The sequence below is a fragment of the Echinops telfairi genome, unplaced genomic scaffold (assembly GCF_000313985.2).
Source record: "Echinops telfairi isolate 266 unplaced genomic scaffold, ASM31398v2 ScPeMD7_23;HRSCAF=83, whole genome shotgun sequence".
NCBI classification, from domain to species: Eukaryota; Metazoa; Chordata; class Mammalia; order Afrosoricida; family Tenrecidae; genus Echinops; species Echinops telfairi.
Genome location: NW_022103920.1, coordinates 55965318 through 55978497, shown reverse-complemented (window position 1 = coordinate 55978497; position 13180 = coordinate 55965318).

Sequence of the window (13180 nt, the reverse complement as noted above, 5' to 3'; positions counted from 1 at the left end):
AGAGCAGGACTTTATTTTCACACAGTTTAAGAGGCTAGAATTCCACTTCTCTGTCAACTCTGGAGGAAGAGCTTTGCCTCTTTCAGCTTGGGCTCCTTGGGTCTCTGATGATCTTCAAGGGCAGCCTCTCTTCCTGTTTGTGCTTCTTTGTCCCTGTGTTTAACCTTTTTGGTTTTGTTTTTAATATCTGAAAAGTGATTCCGTTAAGCTACATCAGATATGAGCTACATTAAGAGAACAAAGAAAACCCTGCTCCCACAGGGGTATACAATAAGGGAGATGGGTCAGGATTCCAACACATATTTGGGTGAAAACGCTTTAATTAATAACTTGTCTGCATCATACAAAGCTGAGTCATACTGCATAATTTTCTTTATATTTATACCTAGAGCTAGATTTAAATCTTTTCAACACCTGCATCATTTTACTGAGGCAGTGTGTTGAAGCATGCTATCATGTGAATTGTGGGGTGGTCAGTAGCATCCATAGCCTGTACCCACTAGATGCCTGATACCCACAGTTGTTACAGCCAACATTCTCTAGACCCTTTGTCAACGGTCCCTCGGGTGTATAACTGTCCCTGTTTGAGAATTGCTCACTTAAATAATGGCTAACATTTGCAAGACAATGTTAGTTTTTAGAAGGAAGTGCTTTTAACATGATACTTTTTAAAAATTTTATTTTTAAAAATCATTTTATTGGGGGCTTGTACAACTCTTATAACAATCCATGCATCCATTCATTGTGTCAAGCACTTTAGTACTTTTCTTTCCCTCATCATTCTCAAAACATTTGCTTTCTACTTGAGCCTTTGGTATCAGCAGCTCAATTTTCCCCTCCCTCCCCGCTTCCCCCTCCCCAGTGAACCCTTGATAATTTAGAAATTATTATTATTTTGTCATATCTTACACCGTCCGACATCACCCTTCACCCACTTCTCCACTGTCCGTCCCCCAGGGAGGAGGTTATATGTAGATCCTTGTCATTGGTTCTCCCTTTCTCCCTTACCTTCCCTCCACCCTCTCTGTATTGCCACTCTCACCAATGGTCCTGAGGGGTTCATCTGTCCTGGGTTCCCTGTGTTTCCGGTTCCTACCTGTACCAGTGTACATCCTCCGGTCCAGCCAGATTTGTAAGGTAGATTGGGATCATGATAATTTAATGAAGAAAACATATTAAACAAATTATACTTCAGAGATTTGATGTACATGCTCTGAACGTAGCCAGCTTTATTGGTGGCAATTAAACAGTAGCTAGGCTACCAGAATTATACCTGAGAAGTCTTCCAATTGCCAGCCAAAGTTTGAGAGAAAGTTGCAGCAGCAGATGGCTCATTCTTTCTCATCACCTAACATTTCATTTAAAACTTTCAATAGGGAGGTTTCCTTCGTACTGTACATAGAGCAAAGTCATGCTTAAGAATCGTAAATTTCCCCTGTTTCATACATCACGTTTGTAGTTTGTTAAATATCTTGACTTAGATCTCTGAAGGTTGGAAGAGTCCAAGAAGACCTCTCCAGAAACTCTTCTCTGTTCACGTTTAGTCTCCTTAGCATAAATATAATTGATGCCTTCTGCTTGCTCACAGTATAGACTGCTGGATCCTGAAAGCCTGTTTGGATTTGTTGGTAAACCTTATCGGTGTTTCTTTCCTCTAACTAAGCACCTCATCACAGCAGGTCTCCTAGCCTTCCGCGTGAGCTCAGCAGAGTGAGCACCTGGCAAAACACACTTTCACTTGTATTTGGCGCTCTGTTCTGTGGGAATGCTGAAATGACACCCAGTAAAATATGGCACATGTTAAAACTACTGATACTATTTCAAAGCAGATTGACAGAGCAGCCAAATTCCAGAGTTATGCTTAATTTGAAAGATTGATTTGCAAATCATGCATGCAAGGAGACACCTGGGATGTTTGAAAAATGGCACTGGTGATCCCAGCTGGAGAGAGAAAGCTGGTGACCTGTGTGAAAAGAGACGGGCATTCGAACTGCATTTGAGCATTGTTATTTTTCTCCATTTCTGCCTTTTTAAAAGGTATATATCTTCTTTTATTTTTGAGGGGATTTTAAATATTACTTTTTGCCTCTCTGGACCTGATAAATGAGCCTTCCTAGAGTGGGTCTTTTGCAAGGGTCCCTGGCACACAACCCCTGTCTTACATCACACTTCTTCCCTACCGTCCTCAGAAGAATTCTCCCTGTGGTGTCTCCAGCAGGACTTCCCTTGACTGTATAATAATCAGGTCTGAGCAGATGGTGATGAAGCTGGCAATGCTTTCTGAATGGATGCTTTTAATCATTCCTGCTAGGCTGCCTAATTCTAAGTGGACCAATCTGCTTTAGCCTGTGCACGTTACAGGACATCTCATAATCTGGCCTAAAAGACTGTTACTAGTTGTCATTTCCCATAGTTCAATGGGAGGGCAATTTACCCTGGCTGTAGTAATTTCAGTTTAAGTAACAGATTGTGACAGATTGACAGCCTCAGAGGCTAGAGACTTGATTAGACAGACTTGGACCCTGCCAATGCCTTTGCATATAGTAAGGTCTCAGGTTTGTATATTATTCCCATGCATGCTGAGGTTTGAGCTTCCGGGTGAGGGTCTGCACTCCATGATCTTGGCTGCTGTGGTGGGCCCTGTAGGGCACCGCTCAGATCTGGCTTCAGAGCCACAGCACTCATTTGCCGAGCTGTTGGCTGCTGGTGGTTCCCAGGTGGGTTCCTCTCTAGACTATTCTCCAGGAAGCAGAAGGGAACTGCTTCGCCAAACCACTCACTCCCCTTCCCTTGCGAAGGTACCCATGTACAACAGTTGGTTTCAGCAAAGGTACAAAGGCCCATCTCTTTTCTTCAATTCTGGACAATGCTAATGGTCATCCCATCTCTGTCCAATCCTGGAGCTGTTACTCCATTACGGGTGTTGGTGTCGAGAACACTCCCACATAAGCATCCTTTGCACAAATTCCTTCTCTGAACCAGTTTCTGGGACCCAGATTAAGACAACTGGTTAGAACCACAACAATATCTGTGGTGGCTGCCATGTCCTCTATTAGCATCAAGAACATTTCTCAGTTGCTGCCTGAGAAAGTCTTATAGACTATAGTAACACTTGTCTCTTGGTTCTGAAGCTAATATAACTTTTTTCCCTTAAGGAAAAGGTTATGGGAGTCAGACAGCAAGCATAACTAGGGCATCTGGCCCATGACCGGTATTGAGCCAGAAAAAGACAATACGAAGATCCCCAGCTCTCTGCTCTTGAGGAGCGCACAGCCTAGGGACAAGTTGCACACAAGCTCTTTCCTTAGAATTTATAATGAGCTATGGTAATGTAGTTATAGTATATGTCACATTCTATGGGTGAGAAATTGTGGGAAATATGATACTATAGAGAGAATAAGTTTGTAAAAGATATGAGGGCATTTGGGTTGTGTTTGAGAGCTGTGGTTGTTAAATTTCTTTTGCAAGGGGGCAACTGAGAAACCAAATCCAATACCTTTGAGTCTCTGCTGACTCATGAGGACACCAGAGTAGAACTGTCTCAAGGAGTTTGCAGGGGAATCAATCCTATAGAAACAGAAGATCACTTCCTTTTCCTGTGGAGCGGCAGCTGAACACTTTAACCACTGTGCTCCCTGGACTCCTTTGCAAAGAGTCAGGCAGTAGATGTTTTAGGCTTTGCAAGCTCTATGCTGTCGTTACTCCGCTCCACTGCGATGGTATGAAATTATCCCTGGACGGTGCTTAAATGAAGGAGCATGGTTATTTTTCAACAAAAACATCATTTAGAAAAAGAACTGACAAGCCAGGTTTGGACTGTGGGGCATAGGTGGCTGACCTTTCTTTTGAAGGATAATTGGGAGGTCACCAGGCATACCAAAGACAGAAATCAAGAGGAAAAGACTGGATAATACGCACAGGATCAACCTAAGAAAGTAACTGAAGGTCCTCCCTCTCTCCTCTTTCTCTTTCTCTTGGAGCCCATCAGCCTCGTGGTGCTTCACAAGCTTTCTATTGCTTCTCTAATCACTTAGAAATATATGAGTGAATCTTAACTTTCTTTAGATTAAAAAAAATCCATGCGATGTGCTGCAGCATTTTAGAAATTGTGCTCTATATTGAATTTCATTTTAATGCTTAAGTTCCCTTTAATCCGGTTCCTTATTCATTTGGTAGAGGAAAAATTCTCGTGTTCTTTCTACACAGTGTACGGGTATTTAAGAAAATAATCTTTATTTGTGTGTAAGTTTTACATGGAAACTTGGACATTTGAGAGATAGATTGTTGTCCAGATCTCTAGTTTTTCTATTCACATCCATTCATCATCTATTTTATGTCACTGACTTGAGGATGTTCTCAGCGGGAGGGGGCTTGGAAATACTAATGGCCATGTCAGATGAAAACCACTCAGTTTAAGAACTGATTTCTTCTCTTTGATTCATTATAAGTCTATTCCTAAACTAATTACATAAGCACATTTGAAAGGAAGTTGTATTTTAAAGATATTTAATGTAACTGACATGCAAGGTCTAATGGATATAGGGATTATAAAAAAGAAAAGTATTTCATTGACAGAGTTTAGTAGGAAAAAAGGAAAAATGCAAATTAAGTCCATGGAATTTTCTTTTTATTTCTCAATCATTTTATTAGGGCCTCATACAACTCTTATCACAATCAAGGCTTGGTGGGCCAGGATGTGCTCCACTCTCTCTTCCTCCCCCTTCGTTTGCTCCCATGAGCTCTGATCAGACATGTCCCTCTCCCAGAGCTGCAGATTCAGTGCAGTCCTCTGAAATAAATTCTTCTGGTGGGGAGGGCGAGTTGTCCATGTTGCTGGGATTGGGGCCACCCCTCAGACTTCTCTACTGGCTCCCTACTCCATGCCAGAATGTTGTATTCACATCTTGGAGCACTGGGTTGACGTCTGGTCCCTCTTTCCCTCTGGAGATATAAACAATACAATCCTCTTGAGTGGGTTAGTGCCCTGTGCCTCCGCTACCCATTTCTTTTTTATTTTATTTTTCCTTTCCCCACCTCCTTTTTAGGAGGTCTGGATTTGGTCTGGATTTGGTCTGGTCCCTGCCATACTACCTGGTCCTCACCCCAGGAATGTTTGTATACGGTAGCTTTTGTCCTATGCCCCTTTTGCTTTTTTAAATTTTTAAGCTTACCTCAGCGGACTCATGTTGTACTTGTCCTTTTGTGCTTGGCTTACTTCGCTTAGCATGATTTCCTCCAGTTTTTCTCATGCAATGATATGCTTCATACCTTCATCATTGCTTTTTAGCGATGCGTAGAACTCCATTGTATGTATGTACCACAGTTTTTTAATCCACTCGTCAGTTGATGGAAATTTGTTTTTTTTTTAACTCCTTGCAATTGTGAACTGTGCCGCAATGAGCATTGGAGCACAGATGTCTGGCCTTTGTTTGTTTCTTGCCTCTTCTGTATATGTGCAGTAGGGGGATTGTTGGGTTATGTGGTAACTCGATTTCCATCTGTTTTAGATATCACCAGATCGATTTTCTGGTGGCTGTACATACTTACAGGTCCACCAGCAGTGGATGAGAGCTTCTGTCTCCCCACAGCCCCTCCAACACTTGTTGCTTTCTGATTTTTTGAATTAGGCTATCTTTGAGGGTGTTAGGTGGTACGTAAATTTTTGTTTTAATTTGCATTTCTCTTATGGCTAAAGATTGGGAGCATATTCTCATATGTTTGTTGGCCATTTGGATTTCAGCCCCTGTGAAACTTCTGTTCAGGTCCTTTGCCCACTTCCTCAGTGGGTGAGATAGTTAGTTCATTGTGCCAGTGGGTGAGATAATTAGTTCATTGTGCCAGCCTGTGCCAATAAATACAAGTGGGATTAATTGACGGGAGGAGAGATAAATGGCTCGAGTGAACCTTGCCTTTCTTGTCTCTTGCTCTTTGATCATCAGACCAGTGTGTGGCTACCTTGCTTGTTCTGTGCCTCAATTTACAGGCTAAGCTACCTGTGGGAGTTGCTGTAAGTTGAGGTCCCTTTAAGACCACACGATTGAAATTTACATCTCTGGAGCTAAGGACTGACAGTTGGTGACCTGCCTGGCTGTTTTGCTGCCTGTGCTGGGATAGCCTAGCTCTGTCTATCGCTACAGAGGACTACCGGGCAGCCCTCAAGACTTGAAGGACTGCTAGTATCTCACAACTCTCTCACGGGAGTGAGTTGCACTGAGCCATTTGTACTGCTTTATAATATAACTGTTCATTTCTTGTATTATATATCTATCTATCTGTTTATAATTTAACAGTTGCTTACTTGTGTTATATATCTATCTATCTGTTTATAATTTAACAGTTCATTACTTGTGTTATATATCTATCTATCTGTTTATAATTTAACAGTTCATTTCTTGTGTTATATATCTATCTTTATATATATATAATTATCAGCAATCTCATTTTATCTCTCTAGAGAACCCTGTCTAACACAGTGGGCAATTAGTTTTTTCTTTTTGGAAGCTAGCAGAGTATTGTAGATTTTAGTAATAAGGCCTTTGTTTGATGTGTCATTTCTAAAGATGTTTTCCCAGTTGGTGGACTCTCTTATTACTCTCTTGGTGAATTCTTTTGATGTACACAGGTGTTTTATCTTCAGTATATCCCATTTGTCAATTTGTGCCTCCTCTGTGTTTGTGTCCTTCTCTATTTCTGATAGCCTATATATTCCCTGTGCCAAAGTTCTCAAGTTGGTCCCAATTCCCTCATTGATGCCCCTAATAGTTTGGGATTTAACTTCATGGTCTATGATACACCTTGAGTTTATTCTTATGCATGGAGTGAGATAAGGGTCTTGCTTCATTTTTCTTCAGGTAGATATCCATTTTTTCCCGCACCACTTGTTAAAGAGGGCATCTGCTTTCCATTTGATATTTTTGGGGCCCTTACCAAAGATCAGGGCCTGAACGCTGATGCTTTTATTTCTGGGTTTTCAGTTCTTTTCCATTGGTCTGAGTTTCTGTCATTGTACCAATACCATGCGGTTTTGACAAATGTGGCTGTATACAATGAACCCTCGTTTATCGTGGTTAATCGGTTCTAGGCCCTACCGTGATAAATGAAATTCCACGAAGTAGGATTCCTTATTTTTAAATCAAATATTTTCGTAGTTAGAGCATAGAGGACATGAAAAAACACCCTTTAGTCACCATTACACTCGCAAACAATTACAGTACACTGTACAAAAGCAAAAATGCATCTGATACGTAGTTCCGATACATAGCGATGCATGTACAGTATGAGCCAATCAGTGGCAGTAATGACAGAGCATGCACTGTTACGCAAAAACCGCGATAGAGTGAAGCCGCAGAAGTCGAAGCGCGAAGTGGCGAGGGTTCACTGTAGTATGTGCTAAGGTCATGTAAAGCAAGCCCTCCCACTTTGTCCTTCTTCTTGAGGAGCTCTCTGCTAATTCTGGGCTTCTTCCCTCTCCTTATGAAGTTGGTAATCAGTTTTTCCATTTATTTGAAGAAAGATGAGGATAATTGTATCAGGATTGCATTAAACTTATATAGTGCCTTGGGCAGAACTGACATCTTGATTATATTGAGTCTTCCATTCCATGAGCATGGGATATTCTTCCATTTGTTGAGGTTACTCTGGGTTTCTTATAATAGTGTTCTGTAGTTTTCCTCATATAGATCTTTTGTTTTTCGTCAGGTATATCCCTAGATATTTCAATTTGTGCTTGGCTATTGTGAATGGTACCACCTTTTTTATCTCCTGTTCTGTGTTCTTATCTGATGTGTATAGCACTCTGATGGACTTCTGTCTGTTGATCTTGTATCCTGCCACTCTGCCAAACTCCTCTATTACTTCCAGTCCTCCCCTTGTGGAGCTTTTGGGATTTTCCATATATAAAATCATATCAACTGCAAATAACGAGTTTCACCTCTTCCTTCCCCAGACAAATACCTTTGATGTCTTGTCTTTGCTTTACGCTGTTAGCTAAAACCTTCAGTATGATATTAAATATGAGTGGGGACAAGGGGCGAGTGGGGACAAGGAGCATCCTTGTCTGGTCCTCTTTTTCAGTGGGATTGTGTTAGTCTTTTCTCCATTCACTACCACGTTGGATGTTGGTTTTTCATATATAGCTTGTATTGTCTTGAGGAATTTTCCTTCCATTCCTATCTTCTTAAGTGTCTTAAACAGGAATTGGTGTTGGATGTTGTCAAACACTTTTTCTGCATCTATCAGTATTATCATGTGATTCTTATAGTTTTTCATGTCAATGTGGGGTATTATACTAATGGTCTTTCGTATGTTGAACCATCCCTCATCCCTGGTATGAATCCCACTTGATCATGGTGAATTATTTGGTTTATATACTTTTGTATTCTATTGGCCAGTATTTTGTTAAGGATTTTTGCATTGATGTTCATTTGGGATATTGGTCTGTAGTTCTTGATTCTTGTGGGATCCTTGCCCGGTTTGGGTATCAGAGTTATACTAGCTTCATAGAAGGATTTCAGGAGTTTGCTGTCTTTTTCTATGTTCTGGAAGAGTTTGTGTAGGATTGGTGTTAGTTCTTCCCTAAATGCTTGGTAGAATTCTCCAGTGAAGCCATTTGGCCCAGGGGATCTTTTTGTTCATAAACCCTTGATAACCTTGTCTATTTCTTCTATTGCAATGGGTTTGTTGAGATTCTTGACATCCTTTGGGGCTAGTCTAGGGAGGGATTGTTTTTCCAAGAATTTGTTCATATCTTCCAAATTTTTGAATTCATTGGAGTACAATCCTTCATAGTAATGTGTAATTATCCTTTTGATTTCATTAGGGTCTGTTGTAATGTCCCCTCTTTCATCCCTCATTCTTGCTATTGAAATTTGTTCCCTCCTTTCTTTGGTTAGGTTTGCCAGTGGTCTGTCGAGTCTCTTTATCCTTTCAAAGAACCAACTTTTAGCAGCATTAATTTTTTCCAGTTTTCTTATTTTCCCTCTCCAGACTCTCAGCCCTGATTTTTATAATTTCTTTTCTTTTGCTATTAGTAGGATTGTCTTGCTGACTCTACTCTCGTTGTAAATTTTGTGCCAGCATATCAATCATGAGTCTCTCTTCCTTTTTCAGTTGTGCATGTATTGCTATGAAACTTCTTCTGATAATTGCCTTTGCTGTGTCCCATACGTTTTGGTATGTTGTGTTCTCATTCTCGTTGGTTTCTAGAAACTTCCTGATTTCATCTCTTATCTGTGCCAGTAGGCACTCCATGGAAATTTCTAAACAAACTTTTCTCCCCTGCAAAGTCATACTTATTGATCACATATTAGAAATATGAAGCATTTTCGACGCTGTCTTAAAATGAGTCAGGTGTGAAGTACTGATGGGATGGAAGATAATCAGTCGGCTTTCAGAATACCAACTAATTGAAGCCATTAAAAGAATGCTCATAGCAGAGTCTGCATACTGACTTAAGGCTCTCATTTTTTATTTGAACATCAGCAGAACAGTGTGGAATCAAAGTAAGTTAAAGCCTTTGCTTTTTAAAACATCATTATCTTGCACATATTTTTTCATTCCACCTCTGTGCTTTCTGTTGACTGCCTTGCTTCCAGCAAGCAGTGTTTCCAGTGAAGAGGGGCAGCGATCACACACTCATGGTGCAGCCCTACTCGACATCAGGCACCTCAAAGCCTGGAGTAGAAGATGGGGAAGAGAGGGAGAAATACTGGAGGAGAGTTAATGTGAGGTCCGGGCTCAACTCAGTCATCTGATGGGCAGCGAAAATATATATTTTAACTTTACTCAGTTCCTTGAGCTACAGGTTAGGAACAAGTAGGATTTTAATTGTCCTCTGAAATCTTGTGAGCCATTCTCAATGTGCCTTTGTAAATCTCTGAAGTAGAACATTCTGTTCCATTAGTAAGATTCTGTATAATTTGACACTGTAGACTCTGTACCCATTGATTCCTTTCATTACTATTGTCCAGCTCCAAACATATGTTTGGACCACTTCCTTTGTCCATTTCTCAAAGCAGCACTGTCCCACATTGTGGTCGTGTTCTAAAAGAAGTACAGGAGATGACTTTATGTGGCTCACGACAAGGCATTAAATCATATCTGCTCACATAGAGTAAACCCAATGACTTCACCTTGTCGTTATTTTATTAGGTTATAATAACATGTCTGTCTTTATATTGTTTATAAACAAATCTTGTCTTTTAACAAAAAGCAGCATCTCTCAAGTGATGAAGCACCATAGGCAAGAATGTTGGATTGAAATCTAAACATGAAAAATTTGTATTCATTTTGATGGCCATTTTGTTTACTATTCCAAGTAATGTGCTAGCTTTCCTTTTATGCCAGTAATAAAACACCGATACATTTTTTGTCAAAAACAATGGAGAACTATTGCATGAACAGGAATACAGGTGATACTCTAAATTGGCAAGAAGACTGAAGGTCATATGGAGGGACTGAAGTTTGGAAAATACTGGCTTTTTGTTTCTGTACATTACTGTGCAGTTTCCTGCAGGGATAGTGAATTCCATCTGTTTGCATAGCTTTACATCCTAAGAGTATAGTGAAGTCTGTCTTCTGAGATTTGAGATCATTTATAGTGCTGACCATCAGTGTTCATAGACTCTCATTCTACTTTTTATAAGATACTTGAGCCTTCTGTATTCCCAGTCATCGTTAGTGATTTCTCTAGCTCCAGCTTTTCCACATCAGTAACCTGAGAGGCATTCTTATTTCCCAAATGACCCCTATCCTATTGCTTGGAGTCCTGGTGGTATAGTGGTTATTCCTTGGGTTGCTACCCACAAGATCAGCAGTTAGAAACCACCAGCCACTCCACTGGAAAAAGGTGAGATTTTCTACACCTGTAAAGATTTACAGTTTAAAAAAACCACAAAGTGCCCTGGAGTCACTGTAAGTCGAAATCAACTTGGTAGTGGTAAGTTTTTTGTTTTTTTAAAAATCCCATTGCTACTCATATTCAATCATTCTCCAAATCCCTTTTGAATCTTTTCTAAATCTGCTCTCTTCTCTTTGTATCTGTCAACAGTGCTATAATTCTGACTCTCAATACAATAGCTTCTAAACCAAAACCTTTGCCTCCTGCATTGATCCCTCTGCTGCCTGTTTTATTTAATTTGGCTAAATTATCCCTACAGTGTATGAGAGGACTTCAAAAAATGTGTGGACAACTGAAATTAAAAGATAATGGAATTTTTCCATGAACTTTTTCAAGCCATCTTTATAAATCAATATCCACTAAAGCCCTTTGTAAACTTCAAATGGCATAGATTCCTTGGCTTCATATGCAAAACCTTCCCTGAGGTTTTTTTTTCTTTCTGTCTCTCCATCTATCTTGTCCTAGTCTTACCATATCTTCCTGTTGTTTCTTTTTACATCATATATTTAGCAAAATTTATAGTTCCTGAATGTACTTTTTAAATGTCACTCTTTTTTTTTGCTTCTGCCCATGGCTCCATCATGAGGAAAACTGAAACCAAAACTCTATTCTGACTCATCGAGATGATATAGAACAGAATATACCTTTCAGGTTTCTGAGGCTGTAAATTTATACGAGAGCAGAAAGCCACATCTCTCTCCTACAGCGTGGCTGGTATGTTCAAAGTACTGACTGAGTTTTGCAGTCCACCTGGTAACCCATGACATCGCCAGGGCTCTATTTAAGAGGAAACTGATGGAATTTGATGCCTACATTGTAATCCATGTGAATTACATCATCTTCCTATCCTCCCATTACTTTTTTGTAAAATGGGGATATGTACTAATATTAGTACACATCTGTATTAAACCTTAAATTGTGAGCGCTGAATTTACAGAAGGCTATGGTTTACAGTGGAAGCCCTGAATCCATGTATTCATCTCCACATAGATTGAGCCTCCACTGGATTCTTTCTGACCATTTAATCAGCAATTGGAATAACCTCGCCCTCATGCAGACTGCTTTTATAAAGTAGATTGTTACCACTTGCCTAGCCAGTCCACGGAGAAGTGGCCTAACCCTTAGTGACTTGCCTGTGTAGGTCCTTGATGAAGCTATGGGTTTTGGGGCCCCAGTAATCATGGTTCATATCCTGACTGCCTTGGTTGGATGGCCCTGGGCCAATGCTGTAAGTTTGTTCCCCAATCATGGTCTCATTTCCACCTCTCTAGTCTCATGCAATTGGGATGTATTGATCTGCCCTCAATAATGCATTTGTGACAATGTCCCTTGAACTTCCACCTCCAATTTAAGTGGGCTTAATTCTCTAAATCTTCTGATCCTATCGTGGCCTTCTGCTAATGGTCTCCTTCATCTAGATGATGTATCTTTGTTTTGCCCCTGTCCTGCTTATATGCAAAAGCAAATTCATTGTCATTGGGTTGATTCTGAATCATAAATATTTCTTTATACATTATAATTGGTTTGGGATCTCTTTTCTCTGCTACAACACATCTCACAGATTTGTTTTGAGGATACAGTGATTTAGACATACAAAATGTCAACAGTGTCCGGAATACAGGATGTGCAATATAAATACACATGTTCTTACACTTGCTTGAAATTCCTTTTATTTCTCTATTAAACTGAGTGGATTCATTGGAATTTTTAAAACAGCTCCAGTAGCATCATCTCATCTGAGAAGTCTTTACTCACCACCCAGTGGTATATCTTTTCATTTTTAATGTGTCCTCACTACAACTCATTATTCCATTAACAATCACTTAACATGCCTGCTAGCTTTTGTAGGGGGTTGGGGAGACTTAAAACAATGAGACTTGCATTGCCACCATCTTCCTTAAGTGTGTAACATGGTTTTGAAAGAGCACACTCCCAGTTCAGATATAGTTATTATTGAGAATTAAGCAGAGATATGTTTTTGAAAATAAGCCAATAAATGAAATTTTTATCTTCACAATTACTTACCCTGTGATGCAGGGACCAAAGGAAATAAATGATGACAACAAATACTTTGCACAGTTTGAAAATCATTCTACACATCTTTCTTCTTTCTTAACTATTAAATGAAAAGAGGAAAGGAAACATTTGAAAGCATATTTTATTCAGAATTTGATTTTACTCAGAAGTTATTGTAGACAGGGTTGCTATGAGTCAGAATCAACTCAACAGTAGTGAGTTCGGTGGTTTTTTGACATAGCATAGTATCAATATTCTTGTCTTAAA